This window comes from Copadichromis virginalis, linkage group LG23, assembly GCF_057382275.1.
Source record: "Copadichromis virginalis isolate Kocher_CV1m ecotype Utaka linkage group LG23, C_Virginalis_male_GT1.1, whole genome shotgun sequence".
NCBI classification, from domain to species: Eukaryota; Metazoa; Chordata; class Actinopteri; order Cichliformes; family Cichlidae; genus Copadichromis; species Copadichromis virginalis.
This window is the reverse complement of record NC_140639.1, coordinates 25781256-25791167: the sequence shown is the minus strand read 5'-3', so window position 1 is coordinate 25791167 and position 9912 is coordinate 25781256. Positions and strand designations below refer to the sequence as shown.

The 9912-nt window shown below is 40.2% G+C and overlaps 1 protein-coding gene across 1 annotated transcript in view; it reads left to right on the top strand.

Moving 5' to 3' along the window:
- Positions 1-63: 63 nt before the first annotated feature.
- Positions 64-9912, top strand: part of tmem198ab (transmembrane protein 198ab) — a 41770-nt gene continuing 31921 nt past the window's right edge. Inside the window, exon 1 of the mRNA XM_085449462.1 lies at positions 64-2113. The gene's annotated coding sequence lies outside the window, so the exon portion shown is untranslated. The remainder of the gene's footprint in view (positions 2114-9912) is intronic.

Sequence of the window (9912 nt, the reverse complement as noted above, 5' to 3'; positions counted from 1 at the left end):
TTTTAATTCACATTCACTGCAGTCTGGCCATTCCCCTTTAACCTCTGACATCACAAGGCTTTGGCTTGACTCACTGGATATTTGTGTTAACAGGTAGCTTAACAGATGTAGGTAAGTGTACAGTATTGTGCAAAAGTCTTAAGTCACCCCTCAGTTCTTTATATCTTCCTATTAAAATGAGAAATAGGTGCAGCTACTGAAACATGAAGCATGCATGAAAATAAGATACATAAGGTAAAAAACAGTGTTTTGCACAACTCTAACAAGCTTGAAAGTCAATATTTGTTGTGACCACCTTTATTCTTCACCACAGTCTGAACTCTCTTAGGCAGCTTTCTTGTCATGTCTTTAAGTCGTCTTCAGGAATAGTTTTCCAGGCTTCTTGAAGGACATTCAAAGCTCTTCTTTGGATGTTTCTGCCTTTTGTTCTGTTCTCTGTCCACATGATCCCACACTGCTTCAGTAATGCTGAGGTCCGAGCTCTGGGGAGGCCGATCCATGAGTAATAGTGCTCCACTGTGTTGTGTGTGTGTGTTTGTTTTTTAAATTCAGGTATGTTTTTGTTTATGCCGCTGGTATTTGAGAGTGTGTTTATAAACTCAAAACAAAACAAGATGTCTCTATCCAAACATCAGTTTTGGCTCTTTAAGCCATTGTTAAAGAATACAAAGAGAAAGCATGACTGTACATGCACGAGGAAAATCAGGGACATCTACACAGTGTTGCGTGAGTCCTGTGAGGTTTCCCAGTTTGAACGATGCACTGATGTGATATTAAAGAGATTACACACAACAGTCTGATTTTTATTTAAGGAGACAGGAGGACAAAGTCTCTTTTCTAAGGACAGATAAGTGAGATTTGAGATGAATTTTTCCAGAGCAATTTTATCTTTTTTTTTTTTTTTTTTACGAGTGACAGTACGCACAATCAAATATCACAAGTAACTGAATCTGACATACAATAAGAGAGAAACTTTCATAACATATTGAACAATTACCTACACTCTTTGGCCCCTTTATTAGGTACACCTTGCTAGTACCAGGTTGGACCACCTTTTTCCTTGAAAAATGTGATGGCAACATTCCAGTTTGAGATGATCTGAGTTTTATGACATGTGGAGGAGATTTTTCTGTGTAGTTTAGATAAAGCTACAAAGACACACACAGACACAAATGGGGGGGGTGTATGATCATGTGGTCAATGTTCTGGCCAACCGATGACAGACCAAGTGTTACTGAAGGTCATTGGGGTTTATTTCTGATTAAATGTGGGAGGAGAAATCTCAGCAGGTACATAAGACTGGAGGCAGAAATCAGTCAGTAAAATACTCCTATAATTAGTGACAGGTGTAAATATGACCTCTCGGCCTTTAAACGCTGCTGCTGTACTTCTGTGACTTCTTCACTCTTGTTGTCAAATGCTAAAAGTTCCTTCTGGTTCTGTTTAACTGGTATTTAGAAGATCCCTCTATTTAAGGGACCCCATGACTTGTAATTCCATTTGAAATACTCGGGGAGTGTGCTCCAAGGCCTTTACCAGCAGGTAGTGCCTGTAGCCTTCGATATCAGAGCAATACTGAATTAATATTAAATAAACAGTATAAAAGGAAGCTTCATCCTGTGGTTGCATTTAAGAGCTCAGCCTCTAGGAGCCGCTGCTAGAATTTAAATGTCCCTCCTTCATAATCAGTAAAGCCGTGCAGGCTCTGACAAGTGAGCCCTCGTCATTTATTTTTTATTTTTTATTTTTTGCAGAGGCCATCCTCTACCCGCTTAATGCGAGCGGCTCAGTATCCTCCAACTATCCATCCAGCCGGCCATCCAACCAGCCCACAACCCGGATCATCCAGCAGCTCTTTTTGTTTGCTCACACACAGCTCTGCTTTATATCCGGCATGTAACGGTTATTTTACTAATCGTTTGCTGTAAGACTTTCTCCCCGATGGATGACTAGTCCGAGCGGCCGGGGATCCACCGCCCTGCAGGCTGCCGGGGAACACTGAGCACGCCGTCCGGGGTTAAAACGGTGGAAATGGTCGGTGTTTCGGGCTCGGGAGGCTCCTTTGGCTGTGATGCGAACGCGGACGAGGCGCGTCAACCTGTCGGGGATGATGGTGAGTGGCAGATTAACGCGCACGGCGCGCTTTATTTGTCTCAAACACTTGCTGTCAAACATCAGGAAGGAGCGCATCTTTATTTTAACTGATGCTTTTAGCTGGAGAGGACGTGTTTTTACGCACTAAAATGCAGACTCTTTGGGATTTAACTGAGGCCAGCTGGCTTCCTGTGATGGATGCTGAGCTCCGGTGATGTCTGACCCGGATGGCCGCATCGGGGTCGATCTTTGGTTGGAGTCAGTTGCTTCTCATTATAGCAGATGGATGGATGGATGGAGTATTTTTAGAGAGGGCTGAGAGCATGTCTGTCTGAGTTTGAGCATTCCCAGAGGTCCCTGAAGTGATCTGAAACAAACTCCGGATTGGTTTTAAGCCTGGTTTAACCTCCTGATTTAGAATTTTAGGACTAGGATGATTAATTTTAGAAAATAAACATCATAGTTAAAGCAGTCGCTAGTTTCACTCATAAGCTGGGGTTAAATTTGGGAAATTGGAGCTAAAATTGGCATTCAGATTCTTTGGTACTGAAACGTGAGTGGATTCATTGATATATAAAGCTAACTAGCAGCATGTTTTGGTTCCACCTCTCAGGTGTTTAACGTAGATCTTTGCCAATAACAGTTATTTAAAGGTTTAACACCATCCCAGAATTACGTTTGCAATTAGAAGAGTAATCATCTAGTCCGTAAAATGTTGGGAAATGTTGGAAAAACTGCATCACACTATCCTGGAAATCCTCCTAAATACTATTTTTAGTCCAGATCTTTGGTGTACAATCATGGCATTAAGAGAAACCCAAGTATCATTGTGTTTGAGAGGCTGGAAGCAGAGAAAGGTTGAAATTCAGCTTTAAAAAAAGATTTAGGTGATCAATTTGTCATATAGAGTGATTAATTTTCTGTCATTTTTTTTAGGACAATGGGTTTTATCAGTTGTGGTTCCATAGTGTAGAGGTCCATTGATTTGAGAACAGGAGGATACATAAATCCCTTAGAGTTGGATCAGGAAGGGCGTCCAGCATAAAAATCTGTCAAAAATCTGTCAAATTAGATATGAAGAAATACCTACTGAAGAAGTTGAAAGTAGCACTAAGTAATCCAAGTTAAATTTAACAGAGTTCACAACTGCAGTCAAGAGAGAAAGAAGTCTTGTCTCTCCCAATCCAACCTCAGGCATGCCTATGTCTGCAGTGGGAAGCAGTAAATCCAAAGTTCTCAGTTGGAGTTTTCAGCTGTGACGACCTCCGTAAAGTCAGACTTTGTGATTCAAGATGGCAGCAGAGTGTTGTAAACTGTAGAACCTGTAATCTGAACCACCGTTTTTGAGTATTTGTGTTTTGCTAACTAAGCTGTATACAGACCAGACTGTGCACATGAACATTTTTGTAGATATAAGCCCCTCCCCCCAAAAAACAAATACTATATACTATAAAGGGTTCAGCGTAGTGTATCTTTCACGTATCTGGTTTCACTTACCCAAATGCTTGCAATCAGGATAAATGGTCACACAAAGCTAGTTATAAACTTGCTAAGTTAACGCAGCATTTATGCTGATTATTCACATGAAATACGCGGTGTTTCCAGCATCTGACCAATCTAAAAGGGACGTTTTGCAGAGCATTTGACTTTTATTCCACAGAAAATTATACCTATGAGCATCACCTACTTTAGGAGTGCTTTTATTAACATAATATTTTTTTGAGACATTATCAAATGGTTGCCAAATAAAAATTAATAAAGAACTTAAGACATGTACCCATCAAACTGTGCAAAATTATTTTCTGCCAACACAAAAAAGGAATAAAGTTGCATTTAAGAATTATATTTATTACTGATCCCCATCAGAGAAACACAAAGACACTGAAAAACTGTTCTCCCTGCAGAGGTTCAATAAATCTTTCGTTGGAAGTGAAAGACCTTAGGAGTACAGTAAACTCAGAGCCAACCTTAAAGATACCTGGATAAGATAAAGTTCCGTTTTTTAGTACAGGGCTCAGGTATTGCTGTTGATCATTGAGTGGCCCTACCTCGCTAGAGAGCAAAACAAAGCCTGTTTTTCTGGCGACTGCCAATGGAAACGTGGCTGTGTTGTCACTCTGAGCTCTGACATCCAAGTTCTGAGGGGAAAGTTTTATAATTTATACACACCTGGTCAGGTGTAGACAATCGGAAATTAAATCCAGGCTACACGTCAGTACTGCAGTGCAAAGCATGGGTTGCAGAGAAGTGTGACACAAACAACTGATTGATCTCTGAAGTCAATATTTTTCAGAACGAACCTTCAGAACGAACCTTACAAATATCACTTACGTATGATTTTTAAACATTTTTTTTAATCACACAGTAATTTAGACTTCCTGTTGCTGCTATGACTGTGGCACGCTGTGTGCTATGACTGTAATGGAGGAGGTCACTTTAAGAGGGATGGACTTGACCTCCTGACTATGAATGATGTAGATGATAAGGTGCTGACTCTATGAATCCACAATCTCAACAGGGTTGTCCGATAAGAACAGATGGCGTATCCACAAAATCCACTGCCACTCAGGTATCTGTTGTTCACTCATTTAATTAACAAGAATCCGAAGCACACATCCATAATGTGAGTGAGGGGATTTAACAGGCTGTAAAATGCTATATGCCGTGTGGTGAGTGATGGTGTGGTTTCTGGTGGAAAGAACATAAAAGTCTTCTATAATTATGTGAACAGAGTGTATTAAATGTGTAATACAACAATACAAACAATACTGGATAGTGGATCATTCAACCAAATAAGGCAGTATCAACAAATGATATCTTACTCAGCAGATGTGGCTCCGTTCGTGAGTTCTGCGAACTGGCTGGCCTTTTGTACAATGACCGTGACTTAATATTAGGTTATAGATGTTTTCTGCCACAAGCTTCAAACACCACAAAGTTTGGGGAAGATTGAACAATTTATGAGTTTAGCTGCTTCTTGTGCTGTGGCGAAACATCGAAATTCGCCAAGATGTTGCACGAAAATCCAAATGCTTTATAAATTAGCACTGCAAACATCTTTAGATTGAACTAACCAAGGGTGAAGCAGATTTGACTAATTGTCTTGGTGGAGTACACCACTGCATAAAACCTGGAAATGGCTAGCTGTGTCAAACATTTCATACTGATGTTAAAATGGCGGACTTCCTGTTGGGTTTAGGGTATGGCTCCAAGAAGCTTTTTTTTTTTTTTTTTTTTGTACATCTTGGCATGTTACATGAAGCTGACAAACCTCATACACATAGGTGAAACCATAGACTGTAGAAAAGATGGATGTAGCTTCCAGGTCATAAAAATGAACCTAATGTCGATGTGTGTTCTTTTTAATGGCCAGCAGGGGGCGACTCCTCTGGTTTAATAGAAGTCTATGGAGAAACTGGTTCTCTATGAGCTCAGCAGATGGCTTTCTGGTGTGTTTATGGCCCCATCACTATTCTCAAGTCTCACTGAAAAAACAAAACATGTAGTTATTTTTGTAGATTTTGGTCACTATTAGAATGACCTCAGTGAGACTTAGTTTCTCTTTTAATGAAGTAGTTAATTAATGATTTCACTCTTCTTTTATTTGGTTTTTATTTATATCTCAGGTAATTTTATTTTACAGTTCCAATGTACAGCACTTTGTGTCAGCTGTGGTTGTTTTAAAATGCTTTATAAATAAAGGTGATGATGATGATGATGATGATGAATCAGAAAATAGGGCTTCCCAGGGTGTACTTGTGTACTAACAATTTGACAATTGCAAGGCAAACATAGCTGCTACATCTATTTTTATTCCATAACTTACTTCATAACACATATATTGCCTACAACAAAGGTGTTATCTTTAAAGGATGTGTTTAAAATATTCATATTGTCAGAATATGATAAAGTAAAGCAGCAAGTTCTCACCTTAGAGAATCTGTAACAAGCACATGTTTGCCAGTTTTGTTTGGGGGAAAAACGAAGTGGTTATTCAAGCAACATAATAGTTGCCTAACTAATTGCTGCAGCTAAAAACAATCAGCTCAAGCTGGCTGCTAGATAATTTTCAGCACTTAATGAACACTTTAAGTCTAAAATATTAAACAAACATTAATCAAGAAGGCACCTAGTCTGTAGCTGCACTCGTTACTGGAGGCAGTGGGTGAGCGTTGAAGGCTTTTAATGTGTTTCTATTTTAGGCTCGTGTAGCTGTGTAAGAAGCTGCAGAAGCTGGAGACACCCAGCTGTCCTCCCCACACATCAAGCTGAAACTCTGGATAATTCTGCCTTTTCATGTATCAAACTTTAACCATTTATTGCAGCAGTGGAGATGAAAGGCTTCGCACCAAGAACTGCAATCAAGTATTTGTGATAACTGGCGATGAGTCTTTCACATCTCTGAATTTTGGGACATTCTTCTTTGTAGAATTGCTTTAACCTCCTAAGAACTCTTTCACGGCATGCATTTTTCATTTCTCTTTGCTATTTGGGCTGATTGGGACCTGATGAATGTAAAAACAAAGAATTACATGATTTTCTTTTAAACCTGATTTCTGTTTCTGAGAAAAATGAGATCCAGTGGCAGCATAATATCCTCGTAAGTGGATATCAGGCTCTTGTAGAAAGCAGAATTCATGGTTCCATCAGTTACAGCAAGTCATCCTAAAGCAGCAAAGCAGCCCCAGGCCGTCACACTGCCACCACCATGGTGTGATGTTCTTTTTATGAAGTACTGTGTTTTTTCTATGTGAGATGTAACGGGACTCAAACCTTCCATAAAGTTCCATTTTTGTCTCATCAGGCCACAGAATATTTCCCCAAAAGTCTTTGGGATCATCAAGAATTTTTTTGTTGTGTTGCTTTTTGAAAGCTTTTAACGTGATTCACCTTGTCAGTCCCTCAGCTGACAGTTTGTTCATGATTTACCAATGGGGCAAGTACTTTTTTTTACTCAACCCTCCATTGTTGGTGGTTGACATCTGATTGTCCCCCTGACGGTCAGTCTTCACTAGAGTTTAAAAACATGAAACTTTCCACCTCTTGGTTTAAGAATTGTAGAAGCCACTTGAGAAATGAAACATCTTCCAGTCACTTTTCTTTTTCAAGCTCTTAAGACTATCTGGATGACTGAGAATTTACATAGCCATTAATCCCAGGAGGAAGTTGGAAAAGTTGCCCATGCTTTTTATATCTAGTCATCTGCTCACAGAAATATCAAAAGGTTTAGTTACTGAAGTCATTGCATTGGTTTGTGGTTAGCTTGGGAGTTGATTTAAGACCTTGAAGGGTTTGGTACCTTAGTACCTCTGTGACATGCTGTCTGCGGCCTGTGTCTACCAACAATTTTTCATTTGCTGCAATATTATTAGTGTTTAAAAATAAAAACAGTAGCCTTTCAGTAGTCTACTTCCTGGTCCCAGTAATCATGTTACCTCATTTCTAGCTGCTTTATCAATTTCAGGTTACTGGTCTGTTGTTGGGTTCTATTATTATCATATTGAATTTCTGTTTATTTTATGGATTTAACCTTAGCTGTTGTCTTCTTTTTATGTTTTGTCTTTGCCATTAAAGAAAAATTAAATCTACCATATCAATCAAGTTTTGCTTGCTCGTTTTAAAGGTAGCATTAGCCCCTCAGACAGACCTGCTTTCTTTCACGAGAAGCCATTTGGAAATTGCTCTCAGCATTGGTACAGAGATAAATCCACCAGAGGAGAGCAAAACGAGCCTTTTCTGCACCCACAGGAGCAAAGAATGACCCAGAATGCATTGCAGGCTCCAAGTCAAGTTGGGTTTTAATGAGTGGAGCTCATCCTTCATCATCATGCCTGACTGAAAAGCTCAGTTCACCTTCACTTACAATTGGCTCGTGAAACCTTTAGGGTCCCTTAAAAGCCATTCTGGGCAGTGAAGGTTTTTTCTAACTGAAGCAGGTTAACAGAAAGTAAAAGGCAGCATTTTGTGATGAAAATAACTCCTGATATGTTTTGAGTTTTCCAGACTTGAGTTATGAAACAGTGTGAGGATGCGAGCCACTCAGAGCAGCTGCCTGATAAAAACCCTGCAGACCTTGAGCCGGCTCTTTGTGTATTCACTGTGTGTCAGGCCGCCGTCTTATCGGTGCAGTCAGGCGGCACGACTCGAGCTCTGCAGCCCGCCAGGGGAATGAAAATGCCACAACACGTCACTACAGATTCACTAGTGGGTCAACGTCTCCGGCATGGTGCTGCTCACGTCCTCCTGGCCCCCACCCTCCCCTCCTGTCTGTCTGATGTAGCTGAGTTTGTTCTTGTCTGGAGCATCGAGTCACAAGCAGCGATGCAGGTCCTGGAAGAAAACCTAAACTGATAAACACAAGGACATTAAGAAAACATTGGTACTTTGAAAGAACAAAAATGCTTTAGAAGTGGCAGCACAAGCAGTGAAAGAAGCATTATGTGCATAGTGATACACAGTCGAGTTTGATCAAAGAAGCAACATCACCAGGATCAAACAATGACCTTTTCTTAGTTGCACCCCTTTGTCCTACACTGACATGTTTTCTCCCTTCCCTAAAATGTAAATTCACTCTGTGTGTAGTTCACCTCGGGTCAGGACGACTAAAGGAGAAGACCAGAACAAGTCAATCTCTCGAGGTTTCTGTAGGTGCGCTTTTGGAAGAACTTTTAACTGCTGTCTACAGCTGCCTTTGTCTGTGGTTGATCTGAGTGATATCTCTATGCGTGTCTTTTCTTTATCAGGTTCAGAACTCCATTCAAAGTCAAGTCAGTGCTTGTTGTTGGTGTGTTTTGGACCTCAGGGCCACCATACTACAAATCTGTATTAAGAGAAAAAAAATCTACAAGTGCTCAAGTACTTCCTGCTGTTTTTCTGCAATTATTTGCAGCACAGCTTAGATATGAGTAATTTAAATCTCGTCATCTCTCTGTGAGCGTGAGACTTTATAGAGACATCTATGTGCCTACTAGTTGAGGAGATGCAAGTTAAGCATCTTTTGTGCAGACCTGGAAAACAGTCCCTACAGGAAAGGGTTATTATTCGTTATAGGATGCACTTTAATCCTACAGTTTTATCTTTAAAAAACAAAACAAAAAACTAGGAAAATTTACACATTTTGACTCTCTTCATAGTAACTTCAGGGTTTTAGGCCATGTTCATCTCTTTAAGGTCCACTGTAGTCTTAGTTTGGTGTTGTTTGGAGGTCATTGGGTTCTCTTCACAAACAGGTTCATCATGTTGAGCTCTCCTGTTCTATTTGCTGCTTTTTGTACCTGCTCGAGGAGCAGACGTCCAAGGAGCTGTGGGAATTGTGGTGTTTGTGTCAGAGCTTCCTGTGCAGTGTTTCAGGGTCCAGCAGAGATGATAAGCGCACCAAGTCAAACTAATTAGTGTACAGACTCAAACAGAGAGCTGAGACCTGCGGGGTGCTGAGAGCCAGATGTTTGTTCAGAAGGCTGCGGCTTGTTGTTGGAGCTGACAGGTGCGGCTGGGCAGTCTGAGTAAAGGCTACAGCTCGTTCCTGCTCCTTTGAGCTTAAAACAAGCAACTCTCAACTGGGAATTAATTCAACTGAACATTTAAAAAAAAAAAGAAAGTACTATTTGTTTTTACTGCCTTATTGTTTAAGGTTAAAGACAAGAAATATGTAGAGAAAAGCCCCCTGCTTGCACTCAAACCTGAGATTCGTGCCCAAGTCAGTCAGCTGTAATCTAAATCATAATCAAGCAAAACTAGCAAACAGCAACATGAAACCTCTGTCTTGTTGCTGTTAATGTGAATATTTTTTGTAATAATTATTTTTGACTGTTGGGTAAA